The 8,670-nt window shown below is 40.8% G+C and overlaps 1 long non-coding RNA gene across 1 annotated transcript; it reads right to left on the reverse strand.

Annotated features, from left to right (window-relative positions):
* Positions 1-3,228: 3,228 nt before the first annotated feature.
* LOC118356579 lies at positions 3,229-7,248 on the reverse strand. Its single transcript, XR_004819851.1, has 3 exons — positions 7,138-7,248; positions 5,377-5,501; positions 3,229-3,349 (listed from the first exon to the last, which is right to left on the reverse strand). It is a non-coding gene; the product is annotated as an uncharacterized LOC118356579 (long non-coding RNA).
* Positions 7,249-8,670: the final 1,422 nt, after the last annotated feature.

Below are 8,670 nucleotides of genomic sequence, written 5' to 3' on the forward strand. Positions count from 1 at the left end.
GATGGCAGAAAGAAATGGACAACTATGCCATGCACATGGATTAGAAGAATAAATATTGTTAGAATGTCCATACTACCCAAAGCAATCTACACATTTAATGGCATCCCTATCAAAATACCACGAGCATTTGCCACAGAGCAAGACCAAATAATCCTAAAATTGGTATGTATCCACCAAATACCCAGAACAGCCAAAGCAAACATGAATTAAGAAAAGCAAAGCTGGAGGTATCACAATTCTGGACTTCATGTTATATTACAAAGGTGTAGTGATCAGAACAAGATGGCACAGCCAGAAAAACAGCCACATCAATCAGGGGAACAGAATACAAAACCGAGAAAGGAACCCACTCCTATATGGTCAACTCCTGCTTGACAAGGCAGGAAAGACCATCCAAGGGCAAAAGACAGTCTCTCTGAGAAAGGGTGTTGGGGAAGCTGGACAGCAACACGCAAAAGAATGAAATTGGACCGCTTTCTACACCATACACAAAAATAAATCAAAATGGATCAAAGACCTAAATGTGAGTCCCGAAGCCATTAGAATCCTAGAGTAGAACACAACCTCCTTGACAGCAGCCCTAGCACGTTCTTTCTAGATATGTCTCCTGAGACAAGGGAATCAAAAGCAAAAATAAATGATTGGGACTTCATCAATTAACAAGCTTCTACTCAGCTAAGGAAACAACACAACGAAAAGGCAACCTGTGGGATGGGAGAAGATATTTTCAAATGACACATTTGATAAACGGCTACTATCCAAAACATATAAGGTACATGTAAAACTCGACACCCTCCAAATGAAGAATGCAGTTAAAAAATAGGCAGAAGGTAAGGATAGACACTTTTCCAAAGCAGACATCCAGACGGCCAACAGACACGTGAAAATATGCTCAACATCACTGATCGTCGGTGAAAAGCCAATGAAAAACTACAATGAGATATCACACCTATCACAATGGCTTATGTCTCTGCCTTTAAAAGTGTTTTAAAAGATTTCATTTAGTTATTTGTCAGAGAGAGAGAGAGCACAAGCAGGCGAACTGGCAGGCAGAGGGAAAGGCAGGCTCCACGCTGAGCAATGGGCCTGATGCTGAGCAAGGAGCCATATACTGAGCTAGGAGCCTGACGCGCGACTCTTTCCCAGGACCCTGGGATCATGACCTGAGCCAAAGGCACAGGCTTAACCAGCTGAGCCACCCAGGGATCCCACCTTTAAAAGCTATTAAAGAAAGTTCAGACATTTTATAGGAGATATCTGTTGTTTTTGTTTCTGTTTTCCCATGGGGCTTGTGACATGAGTTATCATTCTCTCTATAAACTGTTCCAATTTGCTTTGGGGTTAGACTTACATTTTTCTATAGCACTGTAAATTCAGTGTGCTAGTATATTAAGAATTGAAATGTTTGTATTACCTGTCCCCCATACTTACATTTAAATCTTTATTTCAAAATCAGTGATTTCATCTGAAAAACCGTGTGATGTCTGTGTGCCATATTTTGGAAAACCTTTCCTCAAAAGAAGGATAAAACACCTAAAGTCAAAAAAACAAAAAACACAAAACCTTCACCTCCAACAATAAGAAGAAATTACCATAAACTTTTATGTAAACATCAGATTACCAGTATCGTCTTCATGTACCTGTCAGTTTTCCTGGCCAACATTTTCGGGAGTATTTTCTTTGAGAAACAGCAAGGACATCTAAATTGGAACTAAAGCCCAAAATCTACTGCTTATTACAGTGAGACGTAAGTTTTGGGTACACTGTGACCCACCTTTTTGTGAAGATTAAATGAGGTTATAAATGTATGGAACCCAGGAGAAAGAAGTGGCTAACATAAATAAGAGTTTTAATACTAACTCTTGTTTTTTAAAAAGCCCAATAAATGGACCTATGGTCATTACGGTAGAAAAGTCGAGGTTGGCCAGCTATTCACAATCAGACAGCACAGATGAAAATTATGTAGTTAACAGAGGCATGACCTTTAGCTTTCTGGGTATAGAAGATTCGTAAGAGTATAGAAACTGGAGCAGGTAGCATTTGGAGTGACAGCATCATTAGAAGTGTCTTGCAGGGAAGATGGGCCCCTCAAAAAATTGGAAAGGATGGGAACCTGGAGGTGTCCCTTTAGTGACCTGCCATTTAGGGAGGGTCCGACTGCAAAAGAGATGCGATCCAGACACAGCTGAACACGGACAAGTCTAGTCCTACGTTACTCACAGCCTTTCAGAGTCTTCAGTCCCAGAGAAGAGGAAAAGAGGTTTTACATACCAACTCATTTTATGAAGCTAGTGTGGCCTTCATACCAACATCCAAGACAGTATATAAAAGTGTCGGCTAATGATACTCATGAGGATAGTTGTAAAACTTCTAAACAAATTATTAAGAAGTAGAGTATTCAGAAAGATAATATATCATGACCATGCCCTCCTGATAATGTATGGTTGGTTTAAACATAGAACAAAATGTAAGTAATTCATCACATTCACAGATTAATGAAGGGAAATGCTACACTCATCTGAATAAACGTACTGCAAGTGTTTATTGGAAGTCAACATATTTTCAATACAAATATTCATGGTAAACGAGAGTAAGAATGGAACTTCCTTTCCTTCACAGTAAATAGACAAACTGTTAAATATTATCTAATTTATCAGGAATAAGACAAGGCTGTCCATCGTGGCCAGTTCTTTCAACATTGTGCTGGGTGGGTCTGTCCAATGTTGTCAAACGAGAAAAAAAGGGAAAAGGTTTAAAATGTCAGAAACAAACTGTCAGTGTTCAAAGATGATATCATTCTGTCTGCTGAAACTCAAAACGGAGGTCGATGTACACTTATTAAAGCATACGTAGCACGGTTGCTGGACAGAAATTCAATGTACAGATATATCTGTGTGTATTCAGCTCAATCGGACTATACCATTTCAAAAAGTGACCTAATTTTGATAGCATCGACTACTCAGAATAAGTTTTCCTTTAAAGGTTTATTAATTTAAGAGAGAGAGAGGGAGAGAGGGAGGGACGGAGGGAGGGACGGAGGGAGGGACGGAGGGAACAGGAGCAGAGGGACAGAATCGTTCAAGCTGACTTCCCGAGGAGCATCGAGCCAGACTCGGGGTCCATCCCATGACCAATGAATTATGACCTGAGCTGAAACCAAGAGTCAGCTGCTTAAGGGACTGAGACCCAGGCACCCCCTACTTGGGATAAGTTTAACACAGATTTCAAAAGATTCTTTGTGGAACGTCTGTAACACTTTATTGAGAGAACTACAACAGTGAAGTACCCCACATAAGAGTAGTCTGCATGTTTCAGCTTGTCCTTGTTTAAATCTGGAGTAGTCCTTCACCTGTAAGGTAGATGTAACAGTTAGAAATACTACTCAGCAGAATCGTATGTCGACTAAATTCATGGTACAGGAAGGACATTATAGTTTTCATTGTATAAGATAGAATTCCAAGCGTATAATTTACCAATATTTTTTGAACACACCCCACTTTCTATTGGTACAACAATACAAAAAGACAGTTCAGGTTCACAACACACAAAATGAAATGAGCCTATTAAAAGGTAGTTTTAAATGGAGAGCCAAAGGCGAATGTAGGTTACAAAAACTCCAAGCAACATGCAAAGAGCTGAAAAACAAAAATGCACACGTAAGTATCACTTAGAGGCCTCAACTTGAAATAATATTGTGAATATATGATGCCGAAGGAATAATGCCAAGTTGGTTACTGCGTAAGTGATGGGAGTAGAGCAATGAGGACCACATGTAAGTTATTCTTTGTTCTGGTTAAGCGGAAAGCTGTTTTTGTCAGCTAGTGTTTCCCTTACGTCATTGATTCAGTAGGGTAACCGTTTGCCTTAACGGTGTTGGCCTTAACGGCGTTCCAGTCTCTCGAACAGATTATATGGTCACACACTTCACACCTGTCAAATGGGTAAAATTAACAAAGCAGGTAACGAGATGTAGGTGAGGATGTGGAGAAAGGGGAACCCTCTTACGCTGTTGGTGGGAATGCAAACTGGGACAGTCGCTGTGGAAAACAGTATAGACGTTCCTAGAAAAGTTAAACATAGAACTACCTTGTGACCCAGCAGTTACACTATGAGGTTTTTACCCGAGGGACACAAAATTACAGACTCAAAGTGTAGAAACACCCCAATGATTAGAGCAGCAGTTTCAACAATAGCAAACTATGGAAAGAGCCCAAATGTCCACCGATCGATGAACGGATAGAGAAGACGTTGGTGCATGTGTGTGGGTGTGTGTGTGTGTGTGTGTGTGTGTGTGTGTGTTCAGTAGAATATGACTCAGCCATGAAAATGAATGAAATCTTGCCATTTGCAATGATGTGGAAGTCCTCGAGTATATCATGCTAACGAAAATAGTCAGAGAAAAACAAATAACATGATTTCACTCATAGGTAGAATTTAAGGAAAAAAACAGATGAACATATGGGACAGAAAAAAAGAGAGATGGAATCCGACCGTGAGACTCTTAAGTATAGAGAGGAAACTGAGTGTTGATGGAGGACGATGGGTCGGGATGGGCTAAATGGGTGATGGGTGTTAAGGAGGGTACCGGATGTGATGAGCACTGGGTATTATAGGTAAGGGATGAATCCCTAAATTCTACTCCTGAAACCAGTATTTCACTGTCCGTTACCTACATAGAAATTAAACAAACATTTGAAATGAAAAACAGGAACAGGGTTACAGATCGCCATAGTGAAACACAAACAGCAACCATTGTGTTTTGTTGTTCCCGGTGGCAGCCAAATTTAAATTCACATGTTAAAATTTGACCAAAGATGTTATCTGATAAAAAAAAATCATGCAAAATGCAACATCTTCGTATTCTATGTATCCAACAGAACCCCAGAATACAAATATCAGCATTAAAATTGACTGTATTATATCAGAATTCAATTCAATATATATATTAGTAAAGATGGGTTCAGAAGTTAAGGGATTGTCAGAAAATCATACACGTTATATTTCAGCCGCGGGTAGAACCTACCTCAGTGCCTCAGCATATTTCATACAAACTGATATTCAATCCAAATTAATTCTGTGTTTGATAAAAGCATAACTTACAGAAGGATCTGAATATTATTAGCAGTTCGTTGAAGTATTTACATTCAAAAAAATAAAATGGTTTCATATTGTATGATTTAATAAGGCTTTGACCCAATTTGTTTCTATCTCTATTTGTGTACAAGTCAGGCCGGTAGGATATTTGAACTACTTGGGAAAGTAATCTTCATATGCAACCCCTGTTAGAAATGTATCATTAAAGTTGTATCTGCATACGTAAAGATATAATATTCGGGGAAAGTCCCTCATATTTTGCACTGTCAATGGATACCTTACCTGCTTCCGGCATTTTAATGGGCTCTAAGAAGGGTAGACTTGGCCCCTTGCATCAGGGTCATCTTCAGTTATACCCCCAGCCTTTGCCTGAGGCAGCTCCTGGAGATCAGCTTGCAGGTCCCGTCCTTAAAACACAAAGGTAATCGATTTAAGCAGTAAATATGAAATATAAACCAATAAAAGCCTATAGGCTAGGGTGATAAAAAAATGTGATGGGAAAATGCATTTCACACCCTTGTTTTCCTGTAGTACGATTTGCTTTATTTCAAGGGACATTCTAAAGATAAAGCCCACTGCACCTTCATTTCCTTTCTATTACCACAGTGTTCTTAGAATAGAGAGCATCAGCTACATGTGGGAAATCAAGTCTACACCACGCATAAGATTTTATTTAAAAAGTACAACGTAGTTTTCCGAAGGATAAGCTGAGTGTATTCGTGGGCCTCTAACAAACCCTATACTAGTGACATCCATTCCGTAGTAGGGCAATCTGCAGGGTATTTTGTCCAATTTTACCCGTTCGATTTAAGTGCAAAGTCCCTCTATGTATAACTTAGGATAAAGCAGTCATGTATAGAGCAAAGTTGCAAAAGTAACAGCAAAACAGTAGTCATTAACAGTCCCACTTCTGTCTGGCAGTGAGACAGTAGGGACAAGTAGGGTGGAAAGAAATTAATGGACTTTCTCTTCAGCCATATTGTGGAAACCTCTTAACAGCGAATTCCTAACACACTCCAGGGCCTGAACGGTGTCCATAATTCACTACAAGTACTTGATGAAGATGTTCAATTTGGAAGACATTCATTTCTTGTTTCATGATCGTTTTAAGATCCTTATGATTTTCCTAATCGTAAAAGTACTTCAACACCTTTTAAGGCCACGTAAAAATCATATTAAAGTAGTGACCCTAATGCCAGTTTCCTGAATGATTAATCAGACAGTGGCTATCATTCACTGAACTCTTTTCTGGGGTCTCTCTCCTGCTCCACTGGACTGATTCCTGTGCCACTAATAAGCTACTTTACAGCACAGACACATTTGACTACTAAGCATTCGATACAAAACCATTCACTTGTTTGTAAAACAAAACAGATGGTAGGAAGAACACAAACCTCTTTAAAATTGCTTATTTTAAGTAATCTCTACACTCAGTATGGGCCTTGAACTCTCGACCCCGACACCGAGAGTCACATGCTCTACCGACTGAGTCAGCCAGCTTCCCCAAGAACGCAAACTCTGTACTGAACTACGAGGTATATCTCCATGTGTCAAGCAGTCTTTGGCAAGCCACAATCCCTGAGCCTTAGTTTTCTCATTTATAAAATGGGGCTCCCATCCCTATGCAAATTGGCTTTATTCCACATGTTACAGAATATGTTGACGTGCCACTCTGCCTATGCTGTTGACTAGTGCTTACGCTTTTGATGAAATGAGTGAAAAGGACACACAAAAATGTTCTAAGAAGAACAACTTAAACTAGGGAAGCGATGTATAGTTTTGTAGTTAAACATTTTCCTCTAATTTAGAGAGGAGAGCATTTTCAAGCACACCGATTAATTCTCAAGGAAAAAGGGAAATTCGTTACGGTGAAGGACTACATGAAGCTACATACTATACAGTCTTCACATTTTCAACCCGTTTTCGAGAAATGACTGAGAGTCTCTTCCAATGTTTTATTTCCTCATGCAATGGTTTTCATAACGCATGATGCCCACATATACACCCTGCCCCCACAGTCATTCTCCTTCCCTGTCCCTTCACCTTGAGCCACAGGTCCTGCTTCAATTTCCTTCCCTTGATCAGGTAGAATATCCTGACGCTCAGGTGGTGCCTCCCTTTTTTTCGGTTGCTCATCACTGGGTTGCTGCTCCTAAGGGTGTGTGTGTGGGTGTGAGTATGTGGGCAAATAAAAAGTTGTGTTGTTAATACATGCTAAGAGTATAAACATACATTACATATTTTGATATCAAATAAGGAATAAGCATAACGACACTCCCACATCATGATTCTATGCGCTTATTCTTAAAAGTGACTCTTCCCACACAGCGGCTACTCCAACAAAAGGTAACCACAAGCACTTTGGAGTCTACTGTAAACTATGCTGGGATGCATAGCGGAAGGGTCAACCTCCCAGTGGGCAGAACTTCGAGCAGTGCACCCGGTTGTTTACTTTTCTTAAAAGATCAATGGACAAGGGCACTAGGGTGCCTCAGTTGGTTAAGCGCCTGACTCTTGAATTCGGCTCAGGTCACGATCTCAGGGTTGTGGGATCGAGCCCCCCGTTGGGCTCTGTGCTGGGCGTGGAGCCTGCTTAAGATTCTCTCTCCCTCTCCCTCTGCCCCTCTCCCCTCCTCTAAGGAAAAGAGGAAATGGACGGAATTCTGATTATCTTCCAATTCACGGGCTGTGGCCAATTGTTTGGCAGAGAGGTCAGGGAAGTGGAAGGAACAGGAATTAAAATAGGTGACAAAATTCTAGGAAAGAGGTATGTGGATAGACCTCTCTGAGTAGGTGAGAAATGTGAAGGTATTTGTGGCTTATGTGAATGCTCACTAAAGGGTGACCTCAGCAGAGAGGAAGATTCTTTTTCTTTCTTTCCATTCTCTTTTCTTTTAAATTTCAGTATAGTCGCCCTACAGTGTTATATTCGTTTCAGGTGTATACTATCGTGATTCAACAATCCCAGACATCACCCAGCGCTCATCAGGACAAGTGCACGCCTTAATCCCCATCGTCTATTTCACCCATCCCCACCCCACCCCCACCCCCGGTAACCATCAGTTTGTTCGCTACAGTTAAGAGTCTGTTTGTTGGTTGTCTCTCTCTCTCAGCAGAGATGCATTTTACTAATCAAGTATATAAGATGAACTGTTCTATGGATATTAGCCTCTTTCCTCAGCCATCCTTGTCATTGCCCAATGGGCTACTGGACCAATTGGCCATGGGTCATAGAAGGATGTTATGTATCGGTTCAGCACTGGACTTCTACTCACCAGAGCTGACGTGGCTGAGTGCACCGCTGAGTGCCCATACCTGCTAGCAACAGAAATGATCCGTGTGTCTTTGATAAGGCACCATCCCCCCAGGTGATCAGCCAGCTAGCTGGTGGCAGGTTTATTACATTGGACCTCTTCTATCATGGAAAAGCGGCATTTGTTCTTACTGGAATAGACACTTACCATCGACATGAATTTGCCTTCCCTGCATGCAATGCTTCGTGTCTAAACTAACAGCAGTGACTTACGGAATGCTTTTTCTACCACTGTTGTATTCCGTGCAGCCTGATTCTGATGG

The sequence above is a fragment of the Zalophus californianus genome, chromosome X, assembly GCF_009762305.2.
Source record: "Zalophus californianus isolate mZalCal1 chromosome X, mZalCal1.pri.v2, whole genome shotgun sequence".
Classification (NCBI taxonomy): Eukaryota; Metazoa; Chordata; class Mammalia; order Carnivora; family Otariidae; genus Zalophus; species Zalophus californianus.